The following is a 12,026-nucleotide window of genomic DNA, read 5'->3' as shown; positions in this document are numbered from 1 at the left end:
TCTCTTTCTGCTTGATTACGCCAACATGCTTTATTTAGGCTTCCCATGCTCTACCATTAAAAAATTGCAAACCGTTCAAAATTGTGCTGCATGACTCCTTGTGCAGACCCATAATTGGGAATCTGCTAAACTCCACAATATCTCCCTGCATCGGCTTCTGGTTGCCGAAAGAATTCAGTTTAAGGCACTGTGTATTGCCCATAAGACTCTCTCTGCTAAAGCCCCATCGATTCTCCAAGCTATCATCTCTCCCTACTTCCCTAAAAGATCTTTGCGCTCTGGGAAGAAGCATCTTGCAGCTGTCCCTAGGATAAACAGAGTTCGGAGTGGTGGACGCCTGTTTTCATTTATTGTGGCAAAATGCTGGAAAAAGCTACCGGACTATATTCGTCTTGAAGCCAACTATCTTGCCTTTCGCAAGCTTCTGAAACCCCATCTGTTCCCTTGAATGCTCGGCTGTAGTTTGGTGATGAATTTGTTTTAGTGCTGGGAGGCCTTCTGGTAGCCATGCACTGTATAAATGTAAATTCATTCATTCATTCATAAATGGGGCCCACAGAGTAATCTCTAAACACCTCCGCCTAATGGCAGATGAAGTAGTAGGTAATGCGAAGACCAGGGAAATGCCCAAAACTAATATAAATAGCCTAATAAGAAGTCTCTAGAGAAAGGGCAGGATCAAGATGCCTGGAACCACATGGGAGGGTCACTATGTACACCACATACTGGGAACTGAGAAACACACACACATATGATCTCAGCACACATTCCAACCACCACCAACACTCAATAGAGACACACCCTCATTGCAAATTCCCGTGCACATGTAGGTTGAAAGATACATCGGACAAAAACAGATTTTCCATGCATTAACCGGATGAGGCATGCTCTTAGGTAGCTAATGGCACCCATGCAGCCCCAGCTAAATGGAAGTGATCTATCCCTATGCTCACAAGACCACACCAATAAATATTTTGGCCAAATTCAAGCATCCAGTTAGGTATGGAGAATGGAGAAAAAGGGGGTCTCAATGGCTCCCAAAAGAGATTAATCTGTCTGATGACCAATAAACCACCCTTCATTTTTAAACTGTCAAAAGATACCACGACTGGTGCCACCTTCCAGTGCCTCACTAAAATTACACATAGTGGAGTGTCAATAGCACACACCTAAGGAAAATACTCAAACCCAGAATAAACCATTGATTATGACGCACATGTAATGTTTCTGAATTAACAAAATGACCCAAATTCTTACTTTACTGGTCAACAACAAGATCTCCATGTGCACCACCACTCAGTTGCCACATCAACACCCCAGGACAGATCAGAAGTGTATGAATAGAGAATATGAACTAATACTGCAAACATTTTGTTTGACCGGTAGGAGGTAAACCACAGTCATCAGAGGACTACAGATGCCTCCCACAGGATCCATAACAAGACCTGCAATGTCCAATAACAAGTTATGTATTATTGCGCTCCCATATACCCTTTGTAAATTACGGGTGCTACCTCACCTATTCACTGCTATGGAACTGCCTAGTCAAATGGAGTCCGTTCAAAAATTATCTCAACGCTTGCATAGGGATCTCTCCCATATCACCTACAATTGCACTAATCCAAACACTAGCATGCCACGTGTACTACACAGCACCTTCTTGTACAACATGTGGTATCAGCTAATGAATGACTGCAGTAGGCTCCCAGACATCAGCCAGGTCATGTTATACCTGTTCGTTGACACCACATGCAGTAGGCACAGTAGGCACAGATAGACTTTACTTATCCCATGAGGTAGCCCATGGAAAAGCAAAATGCATTCTTCACTAATATCTATGCAGAATTCTGGCCAAACTCTAACCCAACAAGGTATAACACCACAGATTAGTAGTGAATCTGGCATGATGCAAAAGCAACCCAGCTACTTTATACCTCTTCACCGAGCCTAGTGAGATTCAAACCAAGCCTGATAGGATGCACAGAAAGGGCATCATAAGGGAGGAAACTGTTTGGCCCAAGTCTTCCCAGGGAAGAGATTCTTGGAGATAACAAACTTCCTAACCTAATGCATAAAAACATATTCTCCCGCCTTCATTTGTGGTCCAAGCCTTGGCCCTCGGGTATCTGGGACAGTCTTCTTTAACAACAAGTGGACCCCCAAGAGGATGTGAAATTCCTTTATAGGGCTATTCAGGTCAGGGATAAAAAGGGGAATGATTCACATGAGGGAAGTTTGAATGAGAGCATGACCACCCTATGTAAGGAAATCTGGGATACCGAGGTGGGTGGATACACTTGTCTAGAAGGGAAGGGGCAACCACTTATTGTACAGAAACTTACACTGCATTCCTTGTGTTTCAGATGTAAAGAAATGCTTCTACTAGGCACAATGAGAACTGTGGCATGATTATGCACATTCCGGATATGCAATGGGGCACCTCCACGCTGATGGATTTCTACTGGCAGTAAGATGAGTTTGCCTCTACTCAGCTCATTAAGGAAGAATACAACTTTGCTGCATCAAGCTCGTTGAAAAGAACTATGGACTACTTTGACTGGGTTCAATACAAGGACATTCCCAAAGAATTCAGCCTGTTCACTGACACCCAAGTTTCTGCAGGAGGTTTGATACCCAGTGCCCACTGGGTGCAAATAACCAGGTGTGAAATGCTTAAAATGATGAATAAGTCCTGAGCTCAGCCTTAATTCAAGGAAGAACTGTGAGCAAACGCCTCATGGTAATGCATCATTGATATGTTTTGGACTTAATGACCGAGATAGAGAGAGGATTGTGTGCCAAGATTTATGTTGTCTGCTTCACCTTCATTCCAGTGAAGGATGAAGATAATTGGACTAGACACTTGTCATCCAAGCACTGCACAATTTACAAAGAAACATGCACGAGGAGGGTGGTGTCCGTGAGCAGGAGTGGTTTTCAAATTGGTTATTTTGGCTTCCCCAGTGGATCTCCGTTCCGTGCACATCTTTGTTGCCAGTTTTCACAGTTTTCTTGTTTTTATGTGTGTTCTGTACAATTGGGGACTTCCTGCTGTAAAAACGCAGTTTTCCTCAAACTGTGAAAAAGGCAAGTAACTGAGAAAGTGGTTGTTGTTGAAAGTGAGCATGAAATACAACAGGCCCCCAATAAAGTAACCATCATGAAAAATGGTTCAGAAATTGTATTTGAAAATCAACTAGAGGGGGGAATGTTAATATTGAAAAACATCGGTCAATATAAAGGTCTTACATTCATGTATAATAATGAAATCACAACTTTATTAACTAAAATTCCAATTCAACCCCGACTCGAAAATATGTAGTCAGGCAGGGTCTAAGACCTAGGCCTAGACCTGAGGTCACTGACTGATATGTCACAGGTGGGGTGGCACGTTGCCGGCAGACAAATCAAGAACAGGAATTCCCAGTTCAATCCCACAGATAAGCACAGCAACACCAGAATGGTCCAGGGAGATTGGCCCCAGTAAAGCATTCATGACTGGATGGGTTTGTACGCTCCTAAAAACACAATAAAGTCAGATGTCGTATGAGTTGGGGGAACATATACCTAATCAGGACACACCACACACAACACACTCAGTGATGACAAGCTCCCTATCCTGGACATCTGGCCACGTTACCCACTGGCCACACTGTGTTCACGCAAGGTTGAAGCCCACCTGGATTGTCTATTGAACAATTAATTTATGACTCCAAAGGCAGCAACTTGCATTCCTTACAGTACAAGAATCACTGGAAACATTCATGGCATACAATGAACTGTATGTATGAAGGTTACAGATCAATTGTAAATCGAGACAGTCCTCGGACTCTATATCTGTAACTGATCTCCTGAGCACAATGTTCAATTAAACAAACTGTTCTTGTTTTGCTAAACATCTCTTGTCTCTTGTTTTTTCAAGTTATTAATGGTTCAAGCTACAAGACTGCTGCTGGTGTTAGGAGCACATTTCTTTCTGTATTGCAGACTGTTTTACTGACAAGAATAAAGAAGATATAAAGTCTCATATAAAATGAGTCCCCATTTTATCTTTATAAAGAACTAAACATAATTTTTTAAGAGACCAGTACCTCCTAATTTTGTTAATTTCCATTTACAGCTTGTCTCATGGCCACCAGAGTTTGCTGATCTCTAGCGAAGCATTCAGTTGTTTGTGTATTTATTTTACTGGTTCGATATATATATACAGAGCACTGGGTATGGGGCGGGAAACACCAGTTCATGCACTGCCTAGTAATAGCCAGGGTGAGTTTGAATTACTGCACATGGGGCGGGGAGAGTTAAGGGGGGGTGAAATGTTGATCTCTCACTGTTTAGGGGAATGACAGCTGCTCATATGGAAGGAAGCTGTGGTGTACGGTACATATTGAGCCTGAAAGCCTGATTTAGGGAAGCATGTACAGATGCCCCGACCTTGAAATGTTTTTCCGGTGTCAAATGATGGCGGATGAGGTATTTAAATTCCTGACATGGAATGTCAGGGGGTTGGCACAGTTAGAGAAACAGTGCAGGGTACATGTTTACCTCAAAGATATTTATCTCCATTACGTTCGCTCAGGAGACTCATGTCTGGGGTACTTTATCCTGAGTCTTTGCAAGAGGTGGAGTGGACAATTGTATGTAACCTCATGCTCTAGATACGCCTGGGGTGCCGTGATATGAGTGGTCCCAAGAGTACTCTTCCATCATAAGGGGCATGCTGTAGACAAGGTAGGCTGCTTTGTTATCCTATATGGAGACCTGAATGGGTGTGAGGTGTGCCTTCTAAATGTATATGCTCCTAATACCAATTGTGATAGACATGTGAGAATTAAGTCTGATATTCTCAGCAAATTATGTACTTCAAAAAGCAGCTTGCCAGTTGATTCCCAGTGTTCTACTGTAGCTTCCCCTAGTCAGTGTTCCAGTGAACAACTAGAGTGCACTCATTGTATAATCATGTCAAAATTGTGGCAAAGCTGAAGCCATATTGATGGAATTGAAGCTGTAACTGGTGTTTCTCGCCCCATACCCAGTGCTCTGTATATATATCGAACCAATAAAATAAATACACAAACAACTGTATGCTTTGCTAGAGATCAGCAAACTCTGGTGGCCATGAGACAAGCTGTAAATGGAAATTAGCAAAATTAGGAGGTACTGGTCTCCTAAAAAATTATGTTTAGTTATTTATAAAGATAAACTGGGGACTCATTTTATATGAGACTTTATATCTTCTTTATTCATGTCAGTAAAACAGTCTGAAATACAGAAAGAAATGTGCTCCTAACACATATTATGCATGAGGATTCTTGGAAACTCAGCAGGGCTACCACCTCCTGCATACTAACTATGTATAAAGCACATTCCTAAGTCTGACATGACACAACAAGGTAGAACCCCGAAGGGAACCACTTTGGGTATATAAACACCATCAGGTACATGCATCAATATAGGCTTGTGCGATTCCTTAACTGCGATTATTAAGGAAACTCAATTAAGAAATTGCAAAAGCTCATGCATGTAGGAATTGCTATAAAATTAGTGATTAAATTGCGAGTCGCAATTAAGGAATGCCTTCCCATTCATTCCTTTGGGCCTACAGTCCCATAGGAATGAATGGGAGATAGCATTGCCAATTTGCGAGTACCAATAGGTACTCGCAAATTGCGCATGCAATTTCAAGTGTGCAAGGGTGTCAAAAGGACACCCTATTGCACCCCTGAAATTGCTCTGTGCACACATGTTGCGCACACACATGCCCCAAGGGCATGTGTGTGTGTAACCTACAACTTTGAAAAATACACTTTAGTGCATTTTTCAAAGTTTTTGCAAATTACCATCAAGTTCAACTTGATGCTAATTTGCGCCCCCTAGTAGATAAATCCGTATTCTAAAGTGGCTCTTGCATTGCATTTAAGAAATCGCAAATTGCGATTCCCTAAATGCAAACATAATTTGAAAAATCAAATTAACTGCAAATTCTCAAATTGTGAGTCCCTTGAATCTTGAGGCATCCCAAATCTTCTTTTTAGGGGCGCAAACGGACTATTTTTGGGAATCGAACGATTTGCACTCGAAAAAATGGTTGATGCATGTGTCTGTAAATCTTGCTGAGGTAGTCAGAGGAGAAAAGGACTTCGAAGCTGATACACTGACGCAAGACGTTGAGGTTCCTGCATGCAGACACTCCAGCTCTCAGTGGTCTGACATCCCTTGCCGGGTGTCCATCTCGAGACCAAGAAAGGGTCCGACAGTCACTCACTTCAGATAATGGAGTTGACTTTATCCTAGAGTGATTCTCGTCTTTACACCTATATACATACTAGGTACACTTAGATACATCTAGTTAGGGACGCATTTACTATTGTCATGTATTTTATATTTTTACCTGTAATAATTGTTTTAGCACGATGATAGAAACCTACCATCATTTTACTCTGTTAGTGCTTCTAATCATGTATATCTGTTTCTGTCTAATGGTTGTTTAAGCACACTTATATTGCACTAGAATGACGCTGGTTCAATAAATGCTTAGTGAAAAAATGCCCCCACCGTTTATTCTGTGTATCGCTCTGAGACAAAGTGAGCACAAGTGACTGAGCGAAAAGTATTGCACTGTTTCCACGATCCTGGGGATCAGGGTTGTCATGTTCGATAGTTGCCAAGAACTATTCTCTTCTTGGTAAGAGGGGTTTCTAGTAGCCCTGTGAGCTAGCTGGTATACAGGCTAACATACCCGGTGGGGGTATCTAAAATCAGTCTGGACAACAATTCTTCAGTGTATTATGTCCAAACGCGCAGGTCCTTTATAGGATTATAAGAATTACATGACATGGCGCTGTCAACATTGGTTTGGTACTTATTTAACAATCAAATCTGGGTAGTTCAGTCGTGCTGCTTTCAGAGACCCCTACTCATATTTCTCCCACAACATCTGGGGTGGGAAGGGAACTAACCGCTACAGCTGAGGCATAACCTACGTATTGGCTGTAGGTTTATCAAGCTTGAAGCATAACCAGTTGCTATTGTGCATAAAACATTATCTCAGTTTCCTTGACACTTTTTCATTTCTCAAAATAATTGCTGATGAAGACGCCGCTGTGCGAACACAACATGCTACATGTAGGGAAGAAGGAGAGGAAGATGAAATAAACATTTCAGAAAATGTCAGAACTGCCCTTACTTTAAAACTAGAAGACTATGGAGTCACAGCTAGGGGAGGGACAGTCACATTTGTGGTTGAGGCAAACATATCATACAGGACAGAGGCATTCTTTTTATTGGTTAAATTCCCATAAGCAGATGCACAATCAATTACATTTCATTCATACACTGAAGATGAAACACCAGATGAATTCTGTTTGTAAGAGTACATTGAAGTTCCGCTCACCTACCAGGAGCACATTAACTAGTTTAAAGGTGCCCTCCCCCACACAAAAGACAAAGTAAGACTAGGTCCACTCAGAAGAGATGGAGCCACTTGGCCAGTTCTAGTGGCTTACACACCACATCCAGACATTGACTCAATGCCAGTGGCAGACTCACATCCACTTCATAAAGAAATAATAAAACGTTACTGAAACCTGACACAGTTTGTGATGAGAGCACAGTCTGGGAACTAGAGCTATAAAACCTCAACTCATGGGTGGTCCTGAAAACGATAAAACCAAGCAAGCATCCAATTCTTCCAAATAGAAATGGGATAATAACAATGAAAAACAAAAAAATCGATCTCAATCCAGGAGTGGTTATCCTCAACAGGATCCCTCCGAAAGGAGATACAATCTTAGAAACAGAGATAACATTAAAAAACCTGACAGGTATGAGGATACTGATACTCATTCCTCTTGTTCATTTCAGGGTTCATCAAAAAATTCTGAGAGGGAAGGACAGTCATAATACAGTCAAGAAGAGTGTACTAAGTCCGGAGACACACAATGAGCCTCAGACTATAATTCCTAAAAAAGAAGACAAGCCAAAATCAAAACCTTAATTTAAAAAGAAGAAAGTAGCAGGTCTTAAAGTTAGACATGCCTAGAATTTTGAGGACTCAAAACCAGGGAATGGGCTCCGACGATGCTTGATAGCGCAGCAGAAGTAACAGTAGCTTGCCAGAATCTGATGGAATTTCTGGTGACAAAGGAGTTGAATGAGCATATCACGGTGGAGACACCAGATATAAGTGTAAGTATCCCACATAGATTACATGCCATAACACTCCTAATGGAGAGGAATAAACCCAGAAAAATTTAAAGGTCTCTTTTGGGAGAACTTGACTTATGGCTATGACATGCTTTTAGCTGAGAAATATTGGCCGCCTGAAATTGTTATGGTTTGCCCAAAGGCAGAAACGTTAATTTTAAAAGCTTTTTCCGACCTCGTTCCAATATACTTAGAACACACATACGCGCAGGAGTGGGTGGTAGCCCTTGCGCCAGCATTATAACGCAACCTTGTTGGGTGAGATGCTGAGTCACCTCACCATACAATCCCAGTAAAAATGACTCCAACTCAACCGAGACAGTACCCTAAAAACAAGGAGTAAAAAAACAGGTCAGGGAGAGCTTAGATCAACTTGAATACCAGGGTGTAATGGAAACTTGCACCTCTTCAATGAATAATCCTTTGTTACCCGCAAGGAAACCCAATAATTCATACCGTCTAGTTTTAGACTACAGACATCTGAACACATGCACAAAATATTTGCAGTACAGAATGCACAAAGTGCCGCATTAATGAAAAACATTGTGCGAAAAAATACATAACAACATTAGATATCTCAAATGTATTTTTCTGCCAAAATATAGCACCTGAAAGCAGATATTTGACAGCATTCTCAGCGCTAGGTTCCCAGGGTCAATTTGGCCCACTCCCCCAAGGGTATAAGAAAAGCCCTGGGATGTTCTCTGCTGGGGTGACATCATTACTTCCGAAAGAAGCATTGTCCTTATGTAGATGACTTTTATCTGATGGATGATAATTTAAAGGATCACTTGACCAGGGTGAGCAACATAATTTGGGGGTTCGCCTCTGAGGGCTACAAATCTACGATTTAATAAGACCTGATTTTTCGGTTTGGCATTGGACACAGGAACACACTGATATCCTTCATTCCCTACAAGCTGACATGATAGCTTTGAAACACTTGCAGACATGCATAAATATCCTCAACCTAGAGATCCGTGTTGTAGCGGGTCAATCTGTGTCCACATACCTATCCTTCGAAGAAGCAGAAATGGTACCTATAACATACAAATCACACTTGTACACAAACGCTGAATTGTGCTTTGCTTCTACAGAAAAAATACTGACAGCAGTACCGACCACTGTAGTAAGAGGAAGAGCACTGGCACAGGGGAAACAAATAATTGTCATAACTCCGTTACCAGCCCTTGAGTCTGCTACAAAGGCAAATATTCCTCATGCTATAGCCTTACATCCAAGATGGATACAATGGGCTAATTTGCTCACTGCAACGGATGTAGAATACAGATATGACCCTAGTCTAAAAACACAAGCATTCCTGCAATATGAACAAGAATATCCTCTACCAAATGAAATAATGCCTCTAGATCAGAATGAATATATAATTTATACGGATGGATCTGCGTAGCTGGCCATAGGAAGTAAACAGCAATACAGCACCGTGTGTGATTGTGAAGGGCCGTATGCAGGATGACAAGTTCCTTTCCAGCAGTACGAAGACACAGTCTAAAGGAGACTGTATGGCACAGTTAGCAGAATTCCAAGCCCTATTTCTGGCACTAATAAATACAGATCGAGAATTAACCTGATTGTGTGCGATTCTTCTTATTGTGTCCAGTCATACAATGAATATCTTCACTACTGGGGTCAAAATGGGTTTAAAGACTCAAAAGGTGGCACAATGTAGCAACAAATGCTATGGGAACAGATAGCTGAGTTGAAAAATTAACAACCAAGAACTCATGTGATACACACGCTGAGTCATCAACATGATGGCATTCATGTTGAAGGGAATTCATTGGCTGATGAAGCCGCAAAGGGGCAGTACAAACCGTTCAAAATTGTGCTGCATGACTCCTTGTGCAGACCCATAATTGGGAATCTGCTAAACTCCACATTATCTCCCTGCATTGGCTTCTGGTTGCCGAAAGAATTCAGTTTAAGGCACTGTGTATTGCCCATAAGACTCTCTCTGCTAAAGCCCCATCGATTCTCCAAGCTATCATCTCTCCCTACTTCCCTAAAAGATCTTTGCGCTCTGGGAAGAAGCATCTTGCAGCTGTCCCTAGGATAAACTGAGTTCGGAGTGGTGGACGCCTGTTTTCATTTATTGCGGCGAAATGCTGGAAAAAGCTACCGGACTATATTCGTCTTGAAGCCAACTATCTTGCCTTTCGCAAGCTTCTGAAACCCCTTCTGTTCCCTTGAATGCTCGGCTGTAGTTTGGTGATGAATTTGTTTTAGTGCTGGGAGGCCTTCTGGTAGCCATGCGCTGTATAAATGTAAATTCATTCATTCATTCATAAATGGGGCCCACAGAGTAATCTCTAAACACCTCCGCCTAATGGCAGATGAAGTTGTAGGTAATGCGAAGACCAGGGAAATGCCCAAAACTAATAAAAATAGCCTAATAAGAAGTCTCTAGAGAAAGGGCAGGATCAAGATGCCTGGAACCACATGGGAGGGTCACGTTGTACACCACATACTGGGAACTGAGAAACACACACAAATATGATCTCAGCACACATTCCAACCACCACCAACACTCAATAGGACACACCCTCATTGCAAATTCTCATGCACATGTAGGTTGAAAGATACATCGGACAAAAACAGCTTTTCCATGCATTAACTGGATGAGGCATGCTCTTAGGTTGCTAATGGCACCCATGCAGCCCCAGCTAAATGGAAGTGATCTATCCCTATGCTCACAAGACCACACCAATAAATATTTTGGCCAAATTCAAGCATCCAGTTAGGTATGGAGAATGGAGAAAAAGGGGGTCTCAATGGCTCCCAAAAGAGATTAATCTGTCGGATGACCAATAAACCACCCTTCATTTTTAAACTGTCAAAAGATACCACGACATCTCCCCTTAACACTGCTAGGTAGAGCGGCACTCTTTAAGATGCTGGCGCTACCTCGCTTCCTTTATGTTCTGGAAAACACGCCGGCAGTGGTTCCCGTGTCATTCTTCCGCCACGTCTCGGCCCAACTGTCCACTCTTCTGTGGGGAGACAAACCGGCCCGGGTCGCACAGTTGAAACTAACCAGAGACTGGTATAGCGGTGGGATAGCACTCCCCAACCTTGAACTATACTACTGGGCGGCTCACCTTAAGGTGATTAACCAGTGGATCCACGCAGCGCAAGACGACCCAGCGTTCAGGGCGGATAGACACCAACTAGGCTTGTCCACCCTGCTAGCCCCACTCTATAACAAAGGGATGGTGAGGAAGTTAGAGGGGCCTACCAAACACACTGTAGCCTTATGGCACAAAGCTCAGAGACGGCTGGGATGGGAGGGAGTGATCACCAGGCTCACGCCACTATGGGACGCCAAGGCCCTCGGTAACCTGCGCAGCTCTAGGGGGTTCGACCAATGGGACAACATTGGGATCTCCACGGTGGGCGATCTGTGGACCAGGGAGGGTGTGCTCTCCTTCACGGCCCTAAGGGAACAATACAACCTTGCGGAGACCGAAACATACAGGTACATACAAATTAGGCACGCACTCCTGTCGGTGCTAGACACTGGGGCGACGCTTCCGGAGTCGGCTCCGTTAGAGGACCGTTTGCTGACGGACTACATGGAGGCCGGGGCTACCTCCCTCACTTATCGGAAACTCATGCATAACCTGCCGGACCCCCTGGGGAAGCTAAAGGAGTACTGGGAGGACGAGATAGGGGACCTAGATGAAGCTGACTGGAATGCGGCCCTGGCTTCGCCCAAGGAGGCGGGTATTTCCACTCGATTCCGACTGATCCAGTTCAAAGTGCTGCACAGGGTCTACTACACCCGCACGACACTATATAAA

The sequence above is a fragment of the Lissotriton helveticus genome, chromosome 12 (genome assembly GCF_964261635.1).
Source record: "Lissotriton helveticus chromosome 12, aLisHel1.1, whole genome shotgun sequence".
Classification (NCBI taxonomy): Eukaryota; Metazoa; Chordata; class Amphibia; order Caudata; family Salamandridae; genus Lissotriton; species Lissotriton helveticus.
Note: the sequence above shows the minus strand (reverse complement) of the source record.